Raw genomic sequence first — 17,450 nt, 5'->3', positions numbered from 1 at the left:
TCCTCAATGCACCAGACCTCAGTACCGTGGAATGAACTATCAATCATAGGAAAGATTAGTAAAAAGGACATCAGGATTTAGTGTGTATTCCCAGTACATGATAACTGGAATATGTGTTTTTTTTTTGTTATTATTTAATGTAATTGTGATGTTGTGTGGTATTCAATAATATTTCAGACACTTTTTGAGTGAATGTGAACATTAAAGTGCTTTGATGCTCTGAAGAATTGTTTTGTTATTTGGAATCTGATAAAGTAACAGTATGCGCTCTTATGTATTTTTTATGTGAACTGTTTTATTTAAAAATAAGTGAATCGTTAAATAGTTTTTTAACAGAGTTCTGGTTTATGTGCAGATGATTTAAATACCTTCTGGCACTTGAGGGTGTACCTGATACCAACAAAGGTGTATAAAGGTAGGGGTAACCTGTTTCCCAGTTTGTGTGCATACCACCAATACCTCCACTGATTTAGCAAATGTATATTGTACCACAGTTCCTGCCTAAAAGTACATACTTGGTAGGCATTTATGTACAATGCATTTGTTTAGTCCATAAATATCTTGCCTAAATCCCTGCCATATATCATCCCTAAGTCCTTGCCAACACGTGTTTCACTGAGGTGTCACATCAATTCATGTGGCCCCTCGTATGCTTCTTCAAGGTTGACTTCAGTTTGACACTTCCCTAACAATTGAATCTGGAGTGTTAAATCTCTATGTATCTTTTCTCAAAATTAGAATCCACTGTTACTTCCACCTTTCAGTATTCTAACTTTATAATGTTCTTAATACTGTGATACACATAGAGCTGTCACTCTAAAGCTAATAGTCTTCTTTTGTTTCCTATTTACACATTTTCCTCATAGCTGATCCACCATGTCTTGATAAACGCGTGTTTCCGGCGTTTGCTTGAATAGGAGTCTGGGTGCTTTCAGTGCCGGGACGAGATTGAGACATAGTAGGGTGGCGACAGATCTCAATGATGTGGTGCAGTTCGGCAGTGGTGTCAGCTTGCTGGTTGAAGTTGCTCAGAATGGCGAAGTGTCAGATTGGCGGCTCTGGAAGACTCACTGCCCTGAGAAACAGAGAAGCAGAAACTTGCCTTCTGTGATAAGTGGACTTGACTGGCTCAACATGACACTGGGGATCAGCAGCATTATCAGGCTGGGAGCTCAAAAAAGCTGGGGAACCAGATGACAGTGTTGAATTGGGAATGCCATAAGACTAGGTGGGTCTCAGATACAGAGATGGCAGAGCCTCGGCATCGAGCAAACTTTGTGAAGTGAAGGCAGTTGAGTGTCGAGATCAAGGATAACTTTGGTCTTTTCAATGCAGCAGCTTGGATAGCATCTAAGGTGCCCAAACCACCAACAAGGAGGTTTGGTAATGCAGGGCCAGCCAGGAGCCACTTCCTTGATTCTGCAGTTTCTGAAAGTCCAAATCCATAGACCCAAGGACAAGGTGAGTCCTTCTGTTACCCTCCCAATCCATTTAGTTTTCCTGTCACCTATAGGGATTCCTTCACCTCTAGTGACAGTGTACTGATTCTAGTGCATCCACAGTAAGGCCTTGGTCCAAAAGCAGTCACCCCGACTGTTTCATGGGGATGGTTACAGGACATAGCTCTTCCCTGCCTTGGATGTCGTCTGTCTTCACTACCATAGCCGCAGACTTTGGGATAGACTGGATCCCCAACAGCAGTGTAGAAGAATTCTTCTTGGTCCTCTTATAGACCATCCACGAATGAAAGAATTAGGGTTTTTCCGGTCCCTTTTAACAGGAAATTACCAGCGGGGATTGGTTCAAAACAAGCCTGATTTAAGGGTTCTAATCCCTTTTCTTGTAACAAATGCCCTTTGCCTTATGACATCACACCCAGAGTACCTTCCTACCAGGAAATGGACGGACAGGAATATTAAGAGTACCATAGCAGAAAGCAAAATGCTGGGACCCTTCTTCAGTTCTACCTGTGCTTTCTGGATACTCTAACTGTGCCCTATTCCCTTGCCTACTAGCTTGAAAATAACTCCAGTGATCAGCACCCTGGTGTTGGGCTGGCCATATTAGGTCAGTGCTGCCTCTGAGACATTGCTCTCAGGAGACTTCCTGGGGGAAGTTTCAATGCCTTGAGGGAAGTTTTGACCCTTCCTGCTGGAGAATCAAAGGAGCAGCATCTTAGCTATTGTTTCACATGGCAGCTGCCTACACACCACTATTGCAATGCCTTGTACGTGGGAGCTGTGCATGCATCAATCCACCGCTTACAATTATTATAAAAATGCATCTGCCAGAATAGTCACTAACACCCGTCAAAAAGGTCACATTACACAAGTTCTAAAACAACCACATTGGGTCCCTGTGAAAGCAAGAATTTTATTTAACCTTCTTACAATCACACAAAAAGCATTATATGGCTGCAAGCCACAATGTATTAAACAATGTCTAAAAGGGCATGTGCTGCAGCGTCCTCAAGAGCTTCCACTCAGAACACCATTAATATTGATCAATTTCACTGCTCCACAGCACTGGGTTGTGCAGGCTCCACAGTGGCAGCCAGATTATGGAACTGTCTTCCTACGGAAAGCAATAGTGATGTCTATAAGTTTAGGAGACAAATTGAAACACATCTATTCTAATCATTGGTTGAATTTGCTGATTTCTTCCTGCTGCTCCTGATCACTATTTGTACTGGGGCTTCCGGTCTTCTTTCATCACCAACTTGTAATTATCGCTCACACACTGAGATACATAAACATAGTAGTGCCATACCCCTCCCGGTGGAGGACCAGTACAATGCAATTAAATACAATACAAAACAACATAGTACAATACAATGGGAGCACACATCAGTCGCATCATAATTAAGCTCTGATCACACAGCTGACACTGATGTGATATCCAATTGCTGTGGCTTTATACCCACCACCAGACTATCTAAGGCATACAATTATTACAGTTTAGATAAGGTGTGGAAGAAGATTAAAAAGCCACCTCTGCATGCAAGAACTTTGTGTTCTAGAAGCAGTCAGAAATGTACATGTGACATTTGAACATGATCTGTGCCAACTGTGATGATTCACCAGGTCTCGTCACTAATCCCCAGGGTGGAGCCCTTTCCTATGAGGCTAGGGAGGTGAGGCCGCTACCCAATGGTAATATTCGGAGGCCGACTCAGTTGGCGGTGGCGTGACCAGTGGAAGGTGGACCTTCAGGTTCAGAAATGACACTGAGACCACGAGCCTGCGTAGGAGCAAGAAGGAGGAGGAGAGACCCACACGATCCCGGGAAGAACCGGAGCCCTGTCCCCAAGGCAACATAGGTAATGGGAAAGGTGGAAAGACAGTGTGGGGACCAGGTAAAGACCTGACTTAAAGCGAATTTATCGGGAGTGATCTCCCTCATCACAGTGACCAAGACAATACCACTGCTCAAGAAAAATGCATTGGGAATCAACTACCTTTTCGCAGTGGCCAAGACAATACCACTGCTCAAGTAGAGTACATCAGGAGTCATGTCCCTTGTTGCAGTGGCCAAGTCAATACCACTGCTCAAGTAGAGTGCATTGAGAGTCATCACCCTCGTTGCAGTGGCCAAGCCAATACCACTGCTCAAATAGAGTGCACCAGGAATCATATCCTTCGTTGCAGTGGCCAAGACAATACCACTGCTCAAGTAGAGTACATCAGGTGTCATCTCCCACATTGCAGTGGCCAAGCCAATACCACTGCTCAAGTAGAGTGCATCAGGAGTCATCACCCTTATCACAGTGGTCAAGTCAGTACCACTGCTCAATCAGAGCGCATCAGGAGTCCTCTCCCTCATTGCAGTGGTTCAACCAATACCACTGCTCAAGCAGATTGTGTCAGGAGTTATCTCCCTCATTGCAGTGGGCCACCTAATACCACTGCCAAGCAGACTTGAGAAAGACTTGCAAGAAAGATACAGAGACGCCATGATAAGATATTTATCATCCAAATGTTCACTGGAAGGCCAATAAAGCTATCTATTTTTCTAATTCTTGGAGGGAGTTGGAAACACGTATTCATGTTTTGTGCAAGAGTGATTAAAGTCCACTGTGGATAACTTTTATAAGGGGACCACATAAGATCACTGGGATGAGGAAGATCATGAGAGGCATATGGAGTAACCATATGCAAAGCCAGCCAAGTACTGTAACAAGGTGGCTCACTGGAGGCATGAAGAGTGCCAGAGAGACTTTCCAAGATGGTATTGACATTACACGATGGCTGAGTCAACAGTATAAAGAAGAAAGCAAGAGCGGACTAAGGGGCTCTCACCACAGAAGCCAGGAGTATGCAAAAAGCCTGGGAATTTCGAAGTTGGAACATGGCAGCCTGAGCAGTGACATCTCTCCGGGAGGGAGAGAGGAAGAACAGGATGTTGCTAGAGCATCTTGAGAGCTGGCAGGGAGCCGACTCACTTGGTGGTGGCGTGACCACTGGAAAGTGGACCGTCAGGTTCAGAAATGACACTGAGACCACAAGCCTGCGCAGGAAGCAAGAAGGAGGAGGAGAGGCCCCCGCAATCCCGAGAAGAACCGCAGCCCTGTCCCCAAGGCAACGCAGGTAATGGGAAAGGTGGAAATACGTATCCATGTTTTCTGCTAGAGTGATTAAAGTCCACTGTGGAAAACTTTTATAGAGGGACCAGGAGAAGGGTGTAATTCCACTAGCCCTTTTTGAAGGGACATTGAAAGAATTGTTGATGCTACAAGTCTGAGGTAAAACACCAGGAGAAGGGAGTTATTCTCCTGGTAAAGTAAACACAAATGTTGCTTTAGTTAAAGACTTATGTTTGGAGTGTTAGGGTTAGATTAGTTGGTTTTTGACAGAGGATGGAGAATATTTAATTTGGATGGACATTCTGACAGCTCACTAAAGGTTTCTTAGGTTGAGTCAGGGCATGCCCCTTAGACGTAGGGAAAGATAGGTTTTCTTAAGTTGCACAATAAAAGTTTATAGCCACAAAAATGACCCCTCCTTGTCAGTCTCCTTCTTCTACACACTCACACAATGCAGAACTGTGGCTGAGGGAGCCTGTAGGATATTTCGGCAAAGGCATATGTTTGCACTGTAATTGTGGCCTCCTTTTCCCAAACAGAATTACCTGCATCATTTTATTACAGTAGAAATCAAAAAGCCAGGGATCTCACACCCTGGCAGGGTGCAATCCATCACAGGCTCCAACACACGTCTGTTGGGCATAAATAGTGATGGTGTGCCCTAAAGGGGGCACCACCTGACCCAGACAATGCGGAGATGTTCTTTGGGGACTCGGGATGGTCTGAAATGGCATTGAGTGCATCTAGTCTGCAAATTGTAAATTGCAAATTGTAAATTCATTTCTCTGAGATTTGTAAATTAATCACTCTCTCATCCAGTACATAAACAATCAGTGAGTAAAAAAGTCACCCTAATTTAGAAAATAAATCACGTATGAGAAAAGTGAGGGGGACAATCGCACCAATGTGGTTAAGTATTGATTTGCATAAAATCACTGCACATTTTGGGAACATTTTGGGAACATTAGAATGGTCATAGAATGTTACTTTTGAAATATGTCTGCAGGACGGTCAAAGCATGAAACTCCTCTGAGCACGTAATGCACTCCGGGCTCTCTTTCAATGTCACAAAACGCGCTCTTACAGTGTCTGCAAACCACCTTTCAAATATACTCGTTAGGACAGCTTTGCTTGTTCGCTTGGGCTGTTCTGCTTGAGCAGGTAGCTTTTAAATCAATCACTCAGTGGCCTTGCTTACACTGAAGCTCTTTAAGAGTGTTCTTGTACAGCCAGCAGTTAGGTCGATGCATTACCAAGTATGAAGTTATATTAGCCTGACACCTTTTGACAATGGCAATGTACATTCATTCTATGCAGTGGCAACACAGGGTGGAATGAACACGTCAGTGAGGATGAACATCAGAGTAAGTAGCAGCCGGGTCTCGCCACCATACACACCCTGCACAGGTGTGTGATCTGCTCTTGCTCACAGGCCTCCAAGAGAGGAAGAGGGTACACTTTGGTGGCGACGCCAGCTGCAAAAATCAAGTCAATAAGCAGTTGGTACATAGGCCATTTTGTGACACAAGCATGGCCAGTTGCCATGCCAAGCAGAGATTCCGCTCCCCGACACTCCCTTCGTCCTCTCTTTTACCTGTAGCAATGTTTTGGCATATAGGTGGCACAAGCGCTACCAAATGAGCCAAAAGCAAAATTAAAAGGAAGTTCAATTTTCATTCACTTTTTTATGAGGTTGCTTCTGTTGATGAATTTTATAAATGTATTAGCTGACCAAAGGCACCTATAGACTTTAGCAGGTTCCAGCTTTACAAAGAGCGCACTATTCTGTACACTGTATCTGAGTGAGCCCACACATGGCAGCACTCTATAAACAAGCATTGGCAAAGCTGAAAGTGTTGGCTCTCTGCAGGCATTTGGATAGACATGTGCTAGGCACTGCCATAATGGTACTACCTAAGCATAAAATGTCAACAGCTGGGAAATGATGTGAGTACTTGGGCATTTGATGGAAGTGCTTATCCAATGCCTATCTAATACCCATACATACGCCAACATTGTTTGCTTTGCCAGTGCTTGTTTTAGTAGAACTTCAGTGAAGAGAGCAGATGCGAACATACACCCACATTGCTTATAAATAAAGGCTAACTATAGACCAGAAGCTCATTAACAGCTGCAATTAATCCACTGATTCTCAGAAGATTGCTTAAAAATAATACTCACAAGCCTTATACAGCATCAAGTTTGATGATATTAACTGATAGAGCTAGCCCAAAGCGATACAGGAGGGCGAACAAATAGTTGGTGGTTATGGACATAGGGGTCATCATGGCCATGATACGTCAATGGGTGGGTACAAACAAATAAAACCCCAAGGTCTGTGTTCTCACATCCCAGTTCCCTCCTATCTGTTTTCCAATGTAATTGTTTTGGCTTGTAGTGGCGTTGCATAGCCAAGGATAGCCAAAACTAAAAATACAGGTGCACATGCAGAGTCTACACATCTGGGGATTCTACGTAACATTGTGTGGGTAGTTCCTAGCATTTCATATCAAATGGTATGAACAGTCACTCTTTGAGATTGCAGTGGTGTGGTCTGTAACCTTGCATGTTCCAAAGTGTACCTTGTCAACTGCTGCCCATTGTATAATCAGGAGCACTGTGCAGCTGTTGCTGCCATTGTGGCACTGTCAGTGCCAGCCCTGATTCATTTCTTCCCTATTGGAAATTAAGGTATTTAGAAAAGTAGGGTTGGGTGTCTTCTTGAAAGGATTCCAGTTGCTTGTTGGAGCCTGTGTGGTTTGTTGAACTTCGGATCACAGCCAGAGGAGGACCGTCGAGACACAGTGATCAAGGGAATACATTTTTGGGGTCATTATCTGAGACTAGGGTAAGTGCCTCAGTGATGGACATTGTGGGAGCACAGGTGTTGTGCCAAATGTGCATAGTCGTCATGCGCCTTGCCGTTCTGCTTTTTATTACCTCTCTTTTCTGGTTTGGTGCCAGGGCTCAAGTCAGGGCTACAGCCGGGTGGACAGAGTCCCCACACTTTTTTCAGGAGTCCCCACAATTTTTCCAGCAGACACCTTGATATGCTAATTTCTAGTGACACCACATTCAATTGGTATCTTAAGGAGTCCCCCCATTTTTTTTTCAGATGAAGAGCCCTATTTTGCTGGTTGTTGCAAAGCGTGTTAGTGTCCTGAAGGGCCAAATTGGAGGGGGTGGGGGGCTGGAGCAGGCCATATGTACGATTGGTGCCTAACACCTAAGGAAGCAGCTGGGCCTGATAACTATATGGATTGTAAGGTTGGTGTGCTGTAATGACTGCCACACGTCGGCTATCTTGAATTGGGGGTCACTTGTAGTCAGGTGTTTCAATATGCTTGCCTCAGTGGGGCAGCAAGCTGGCTTGCTTGGAGGCCACGATGTAACAGGTGGAGGCTAAATCAATGGAGGAAAATGACGGAATCTGGGTCTCCATAGTTCATGCTAGGGTGAGGCACTGCCGTGCAGTCGGTGCAGCCGGTCAATACTTCACAGAGAGGAGAGAGGGGAATGCTGGCAGCCAGAGTGCTCCTGGTCGGAAGGCTAGAAATGCAGGTAGACCAGCAACGGTCCAGACCCCTGCTGTTCCACTTACAATAAAATGCAATAAAGAGTGAGAAATGACCCTGTGATGTGTTCCAGGCGTGTTCCAAGCAAAAGCATGAGAATGTCTTGGTTTTCTGCACATTGTAAAGCCTGTTCCATTGGTGCGTACAGGATGCACTTTAGAATCTGCAGAAATGCCCCATGATTAGGGGAACATGCAAAGGAGAAGTAGCAAGCGTGTGAATGTGCGCATTCTTGTCTGAGCTAGCCCTGGCTATGGAGACTAGGGGATATAAGCATCACCCAGGCTGGTTGTTTATTTTGCTTTCTCTTAGTACCTGCTAATGGGCTTCAATGGAAGTGGATGGAACATTTTAGATACTTTTGTTTTTGAATCCGAAAACGCTGAATCCGAAATAGAAGGCACACAGTGAGCCCAAGGATTACACTGTTCCGTTTCCCCCTACCCGCTACCCCCTGCTCCCTAGTTACCTTTGCCTCTTCGTATTTACCTTCACTCCGGGCTGATCCTCCACTTGCCCGTCCCCCTGCTACATACAAGTGAGTAGGAACTTCCATCACAGGGTCCTTTTTTCTTTTTCTTTTCTTGATTATGTCCCGGCATTATACTCCTTCCTTCAGAAGCCAGGGACATCCCCGGAATCCCCGTTCAGTATAATGGGATTCAGCAGTTTCGTTCGTGCTGAAAGGACAGTAAAAGCGCATTTAGTATTTTTGTTCTCAATATTTTGCCATAAGACCCTGAAATCTAGCAATACGTTGGGTTTCCAGACTGTATCCCTTTCTCTTATCATCCCCTCGCTCTTGTTCCTGAACAGTTATTCCCAGCTCTATGTTTTCTTCTTTCTTTCAAAGAACAAGTTGATGTTCAAAGAGCCTAGTGGCATATCATGGGCTGCTTATCTTGAATAATTGATTAATTGGAATTGCAGTTTTTGTGCTTTCTTTTTGTTTATAACACCTAGTAAATTATTTGGGCTCCTGGGCCTCTGTGATTTTAAGAGAAGTAGACTTTTGGGTAAGAAGAGAAGGGATGCCCAGTGACACTAAGGGGGGAAGAGGGGTCAAGTTGTATTGATGAGAGCCAGAGTTGGGTTAAGGGGAGGTTAACTGATATGATAGGTTATTTACAACGTGCTTAATACCCAGAGGTTTCTAAGCGCGGACCGGGGGATCGAACCTGTGTTGCTCAGTGTCGTCTTGCTTCCAAGGAGAGCACGTTGCCTCTGAGCTATCCTCCAGAGACGCCCATATTTTGACTCTCTTCCATCACATGAGGCTACAATACTCTGTTCTGAACCTGCATTTAGACCAAAGGAGCTTTCCCTTGAAGTTGTCAAAGTCCTGTCCAGACTACCACGCTTCTTGCAAACACAAACGGTACACAAATTGAACATCCTAAGCAGAAAAAAGAAAAAAATAAACAGATTAATAAAGAGGGGAAAGGTAATCCGTTCTAAGTAGAGAACAAAATAAGGAGACCATATGAGAAGGCTTTATAGAAAGAGTTAATGCATTACAATGTGCAGGAGCCAACATAGACAATGAAGGAGGGTTTAGGAATGGCAAGAAGAAACTGATTTTGGGAATGTAAAGTACATGGGGAAATGACTAGAGATAAAAGGTGACAAGTAAAAAAGTGCAAGACAATGGACAGATTTAAAAGCAATTGTAAGGAAATGTTAGAGGAGACCGGGACTCAAAAGGGAGACAAGACATAGAAAGAAGGTGATAGGAAATGGAGGTACGAGGGTAGAGTTGGAAAAGGGTATGAACAGGTGAAATTAAAATAGATGTATTGGTGCACGTTGGTAGGCAGGACGGTCACCCAGGGGGCAGAGCTGTGTAATCTGTGCCCAGGCGGGAGAAGACAAAAGAAGAAGTAATAAGAGGTTTTGTGCTTGGAAGATGTGAACAGAGTGAGCTTTGCATGATTCACTAATCTTTCCCAAAATGTCCAGACGAGTGGGGGTGGAGGGGAGTTTGTGGACGGCGTGGCAAATCTGTCCACCAAGTCATAATAGAATTTTTGGATTTCCTATGGTTCAAAGGTTTAACCTTAACTATACGGCAACGACTGCCACTCTATAATATATTAGCAGTAGCGACCTGGTAGTTATGGTTAAGTTGCTCAACCCATAGGAAGAGCAGTTTTTAGACAGCTTGTAACTCTGGTGCCATTTGATGAATCCTCATAAAACTTTACAAAAACAGTAAATACAGCGACCTCTGAATTATTATGAGAACTTTCATTTGATTTTGTAAAGGGTGCATGGGGGAGTTATAAGGGTGTCCCAAAACATTTGAAATTTGGATACATAGGAATGGAAAAAATGTTTGCTTGCCTCTACAGCCCAAACTGCTGGACAAATTTGCATCAAACATGCACTAGGAGTGGTGGCCTGTTGCCGAAAGCATGCTTTTGTAAATTTGGTGTTAATCTGTTCAATATATTAGTTTTAAAATGCCCAAAATGTAAGTCAAAAAGATTAGTGATATCCCCTTCTGGTCTGCAGACTCACTTCCTGGTTCAGTGTCCGTGGATGCGTCTGGGCCAATCAGGGCGCCGATAATTGTTGGCAGACATTGTACGCACCCTCTGATTGGTCAATAAAAAATGTGAGGTGCATCAAAAGTTTTGAAATGGATGCCATGTTGAATCCGCAAACTGCGCCCATAGTCCACGGACATCGCAGTAAGACATATTAAAATACACATTACACTTATCAAACAAATGAAACAAACTCTGGGGAGCTGAGGGGTGATGAGAATGGGATGGGATATGTCCAGAAAAAGCCAAAAATCTGCAGGGTTGTCTTCTCCGATGTCTGCGAACATCTCAGATATTCTGGGACATTTCTATGATGTTCATGAACTTGACAAACGTTTGAGGACATCCATGCATATTTCTGCATTAGGGATTTGGCTTATATTTTCCAGACAAAAAGTTTGTCACAGGCCCCCTGCTTACTGGAAAGTATGGTAAATATTTGTTAAAACATGAAAAAGCTATAAAGAAAGCAGAAAAACTGTTTTCAGTCTATTCCCATTCATTTTCCCATACAGAAAAAGTCAACATTTTATCAAGTCGAAGCACAAAAACCACTGCAGGCAATGGGTCCAAATAAGAAAACAACTCAGGCACCGAAGCATTCTCTTCATTTCTGGGACAGGTTGGGGGTTATTCCGTTCAGTAGTTTTTAAAATATATAAATATAGCTATATCTCCCATGGTGCTTTGCAACAGAGATGCTTTCCAGAAATGAAAAGTTGCCTTTTTTTTTTGCTTGATGCAAGTGATTGCCACAGTAATATCGGGGCAATTCGAAAACAAAACGTGCAAAAAAAGCTACTTGGAGGAAGAAAAAGCTTGAAATCACACCAGGATAGGGGTGAGGAGGGAGAAAGAGGACCTCATGTGATGTTGGGGAGTTAGGGGTGGTCTGTGTAGCCTGTTACATTATTGAGGGAATACCGGGGGAATATTGCGCGATTACTACAGTAATAATGCAAGGCGCGCTCTGAAACAAAAACGTGTCACACAAAGCAAAGGGAGAAGATGAGTAATGGGAGGGGGCCAGGAATGTAAATATCAACTGAGGTAGGTGGGGGGACTTAGGGAAAGGAAGGAGGGACACCAGCAGCACGTGCGAGGCCTTTTTAATTTTCAAGCGTTATCACGATAATTAGCACAAGTTTACCACAGTTATTATGAGGGGGACTTGTTTTCTGACCATCGACGTACGAAGAAGATGATCACCACAGAACAAAGATGGACGGACTGGGCTGGAACAAATGGCCTGGCATCCCTTCTTGGGCAGGCAGATCCTGTATAGGTGCACACCAATTAGCCACGCAGGAATTTACCCTATGTATTGCATCATGAATGACAATGTTGTACTTTATAAGTTATTGCTTGTACCATTTTTCAGCAGAATGTTCTTAGCAGCAGAGTTCTTTGCTGTTGCCCTCATCTGCTTGTGAGATTAAAACTTGGTACCCTTACAATATCGACTTGGGCCTTTCTTCCCTAACAGGTTGTATTCTCTCTGGTGTGAGCATTCAGAGGCTTGCCTTCAGACATGGCGAATGGTGGGACAATGAAGAATTGTTGGAGATTCGTGGAGAGCTGATAAGTCAAAGGGATGTCTTGAGGGGGGGTCTGGTAGAGAGGTTTCAACAAATAGCAATCATTTTTTTTCTGTAAAATCACTTTTTCTTTTAATATTTATGGAGACTTCCTTTAGGTATTCCCAGGAAATGCAGCATATTGGAATATCAACTGGGAACACTGGTGTTATATAGAAAGACACAATTACAGGATTTGGAAATAAAATGTGGGTGACAATTGTGATGAAGTCACTAAAACGAGGCCCGGGCACCGGGTGGACTGGCCTATAGGAGACTCTGGAGATTTCCTGGTAGGGCTCTGCATCCTGGGCCTCTTTTGTTTGGTAACCTATTTTGTTTCCACATTTTCTCATAGAAACAAGAGTTGGGCTTGATAAACTTGATAACCTTTCTTCCTGCTTTACTGTCATAAAGAACTAGATGTCTTCCCGCTTTCTTTCTCTTAACACTGACAAGACTGAAGTCGTAGTCTTTCCCTCCAACTCTCTTCCCCCTCCCTCTCCTCACCCTTTCATTCACTTTCCTCCCTCTAATCCCCCTATCTCTCTCCATGTTCGTAATTTAGGCGTTCACTTTGACTCCTCACTCTCCTTCTCCCACCATATCTCTCTCACTTCTCACACCTGTCGCTACCACCTCTTCAATATTCGCAAAATCCGTCCCTCTCTCACCTTCCATGCTACCAAACTCTTAATCTCCTCCCTCATCTTCTCCCACCTCTTCTACTGCTCATCCTTATTCTTTGGACTACCTACTTCTCATCTTGCCCCTTCAAATCTATCTACCACTCTGCTGTTTGTATCCTCTGTCTCCTTACCTCCCGCGACTCCATCTCTTCCCTTGGCTGGCTTCCATTTTACTCCCAACTTAAATTTCACTTTCTCTGCCTTTTCTTCAAATCTATCCATGGTCTTGCTCCCCCTTATCTCTCATCCCTCCTCTCTTTCTACTCGCCCTCCCGTTCCCTTCGGTTTGCTGACCATTTCCTTCTCACTGTACCTCCGCCCCCCTGTACCTCCTCCCGTTTCCGCTCCTTCCAACTCCTAGCCCCCTTGCACTGGAACTCCCTTCCTCTTGCAATCTGCTCTACCCCCACCTTCTCCTCATTTCGCACCTCCCCTAAATCTCTCCTTCTCCATTCTCCTCCTTGAAACCCCTTCTCCTTCCTGCCTCCCCTTCCTCCTTTATCTTTCCCCTTGACTATCTCCCTCCCCTCCCCTACCTCCCCACTCTCACCTTTCCCCTTCCCTCCTCCCACTCATCATCACCCCTGCCCAGTCCTACTCCACTATTCTCCCTATTTCCTTCAGTTAATTGCTCTTCTCACTGTTTTGTTGACTGATTCATATTGTAATTTGCTTCTACTGTTATATTGTTTATGTTTTTTATGTATTAAGTTGTTCAATTGCACAGCGCTTTGGTGTAAAGTGCTCTATAAATCAATAAATACAAATACAAATAAAAATGTGTGATATGAGGCCACTTTGGAAATGATTTCCAGGGTCTTATTTAGTTCCCATTCCACTCCTGCCAGGGGATAAGGACCAGTAGACTCTGCAAACTCCCACCCCCTCCAATTGATAGACCTCCCAAATCTCATGATAAATGGTCCCTCTCCTCCAGTACTTGCAAAAAGGCCCTTGCTGCACTCCCCTGGCCGAAACCAGAACTTTTCCCCCTTATGCTCAACCCCCAGGTAAATCGGGAAGGACATTGCAGCTTCAATCCCTTTCTGGTTCTGCTTTTTCTTTATCCCTAGAAGGGCTCTTTAGGACCCCAAAGTTTTATGACTGAAATTGGGAAAATACAATCTATGTCCCTCAAGAAAAACATTATTTTTCTGAATTGCTGCAGAAATCAACCAGTCCCACATAAGAGACGAGCTAAGCGCCAGCAAGTCGATTCCCCTGCTGAAGTTCTATGATCTGGATGCTCCATGAGGAGCCTATAGTTGCCTCTTGTTACGGGGTGAGCTCTATTCTTATGTTTCCGCAGGAGCACAATCAAAACCTCTTTGAGCTGCAGTTGCAGAGTGTCAGCGGGAACCTCCTAAGGGACACACAGCACAGAGATCTCCATTGTGGTGTATAAATGTAGGATTCTTTTAATGGCACATTTCATAAAAGACAGCAGTTTGTCAAGAGAGGCCAAAGCCTAACCATCATATTTCTCAAGTGTAGATACCCTCCCATCCATACCACTGGTGGCCGGTTCAGAAAATTTGACTTTCCGGGACAACTCCTCAAGTTTGCCCTACACTTCTATGACAACCAAATCAATATTGCCAGCTTGTAGGTTAGCATTTGCAGGCAGTGCCTTGGGTGACTTGAAGAGTGCTCTTTTTCCAATATTAATCCTCCGCCGCTTTTCAGGCTGGCTAGAGTTTTGACCCTTCTTCTCAGATGACCCACTCAGAAAGAAGAGGTCTTCCCACCCTTCCTTTGTCCTCATTGGACACATAATGTGGGTTGATTCCTCCACTTCAAGTTGACTGTTTGATGCAAACCACTACTCAGGACTCCAAGAGTAAAGTTCACTAAGGCTAATGGGAGATTGCTCTTCACTAATTGCAATACTTTGCTCTAAATGGTCAGTCAGGTCCCTCTCATGCTGCCAAGGCATCATTACAACAGGGACCACCACTTCCGCCTGGCAAAGCCCTTTTTACTGGGATTCATTCTTTTCCTCTAGGAATTTCCAGTTCTATCAAGGCCCCAGAGTAGATGGGATCCCTGCCGACTGCTCCAGTTCCCAATCAAGCATTCTTGAACCCCGACTCAGTCCACATGACGCAGACCTCTACATCCAGACTGCAATAGTAACTCATCTTCCCAGTTGCAGCATGGCCCAGCATGGTAGTTGAGGGATCACTGAAAGAATACCATCCTGCATCATGAGCCTTATTGCTGCCCTCCAGGAAGTACATGTGGGGTTTTTACATTCCGGGTTCATGGAGGTGTAGGAGGATAAGAGAAGGTGCAACCTACGAGGATGAGAAGATCACAGTAATCCACCATGGCAACTCAGCGATGAGAAACTCATGGTCCTGTACTCTCCCAATAGAGGCACAATAATTCTCATTCTCCTTCAACCAGGATGACATTGAGAATACATTTACAATTTTGACTACAATACCACCTGTCCTGGCGCTGGTGTCTGTGCGACACTTGTGTGCCACAGCACATTCAAGCACACATTGGAAATGGTACATGACATGTCTCAGACCACATTCTCACAAGCTTTGACCAAGGGGATACATTTCATGATTTTGCATGTCACAGAGCACAGAACTGTTCTCACCCATCATCAAACCATCAGTGGAAAGAGGGCAAGGGGATTTGTCTTTCCAAACTAGAAAATGCATCACGCTAAACGTATCCAGATGATTTGTGATGTCACCAGGCTCATTATGCATGCAACTTCAGAATATCAGTTTTCCCAACTTCATCGGGTCAAAGTGTTATTCTATGTAATCACAAAGACCAGTTGAGACTGATTACATGTTCACATCTTTCACCTCGCCTCCTTGTAAATGCTTGCACCCCTGATGGCAGCCACCACCAGTCCCTGTTTGGGCACAGCTGGTAAGAATGGACCACAAACAGTAATATTGTCACACCAATGCCTCTACTTCATATATTCAAGCAGTGTCTGGGCTCTAGCATAAAGGAAAGGGGGTAAGAAGACGCTGGGACACAAGGAGCAAACTAGGTTTACCCCTAAAGAGTGACAAGATTCACTTGAGAAGGGAAAGTCAAGAGAGGAACAAGGATGGTGTTGTGCAGACAGACAAATACTAGGCTTGGGCAACAACAATATGTAGTTCTGGGATTTTTAATGGTCCTACAACTTTATTTCTAGTGTTCCAACTGAATGTGGCATACATTTAGTGCATGGGCCATGAAGAGCAGTCCACATACAAAAACAACGATTCACATTTGAACTTAATCGACTTCGTAGAAAGGTCAGAAACCTGAATAGGCTTTAGTGGCAATTGTATAACTCAGAGGCTAAAATTAGAACTAAGAAAGCAACAACATCTTTCTAAAAAGAAAATTATATAAGACAAAACCTCATACTACAATCATACAATTGAATCTGCCCCTAACTCAGCAAAGGAATTATTTCCAGTGGTGAATACACTATGTAAGGGACCAGACATAGACCATGTCACCCCATCTCAATCGATACAATCAGGAATGATATGCCTCTTTCAATTTTAAGACATATTCCTCTGCCCACAGGGGAGACTTAGAATCCACAATGCTACATAATGCGCTTAATTCCTTCACAACCATTGATGAACAGAGCCTCTGACTTCTATTCTCCTCTGCTAAATGCTTTGGTTCTCCTTTAGATTTGCTACCATGGATGGTGGCTCGTGTTATATTTCCTCTCTTACAGGGTGACATTTTGCATCTTTTCAACTCTTCCTTAACTCCAGGAATCACACCAGCTGTCTGTAGCTAAACCCCTCCTGAAGAAACCCTCTACAAAACACTAAGATTTGGGTAATTTTCATCCCATCTCCCAACTGCCTTCCGTAAACAGCTAGAATGAATGGTGGTACCTCAAAATCAAATACAGGCCTTTGCTGAAAGATCCGGCCCATTAAATATGAATGAAACAAGCATTCTGATTGGCCCTCGCTGGGGCATTAACCGGCCGGGAATCCCACAGCCGGGATTCCACAAATGAGTCCCCAGCAGGGGGCGTGGCAGCCCCTCAGCCAATGAGGAGGCTCGAATCAGGGCCATTCCCGCTCCTAGCATCCACACGGCTGGAGGCTGCCATTATGCCCCGCTGGGGATTCAGGCAAGATTTTTTTTTGTTTGTATTTTAATCATCAAATACTGCATTCCAGACTCGAAATGCAAGGTTTATGGGGATCAGCTCTTAAATGGATCCGTTCATTTCTAGTGGAATGTTCACAATTGGAATTCCTGGGTTCTTTCCAATCACATCCCCTACCTGTGACCTGTGGGGCCCCCAGGGTTCTGCTTTAGCCCCAGTCTTGATCAACCTCTAAATTCACCCACTCATGGATATAATCCATCACTCTGGGTTTGTTTATTTTAATTACACTGATGGCGCACCAATCCCGGTGAAAGCAGATGATGACAAGGGAAACATAACATCTAAGGTGAACACCAGCCTGCTATCC

Source organism: Ambystoma mexicanum, chromosome 5p (genome assembly GCF_040938575.1).
Source record: "Ambystoma mexicanum isolate Mex_15411 chromosome 5p, UKY_AmexF1_1, whole genome shotgun sequence".
In the NCBI taxonomy this organism is placed as follows: domain Eukaryota; kingdom Metazoa; phylum Chordata; class Amphibia; order Caudata; family Ambystomatidae; genus Ambystoma; species Ambystoma mexicanum.
The sequence above is the reverse complement of the archived record's forward strand: the minus strand, read 5'-3'. Positions refer to the sequence as shown.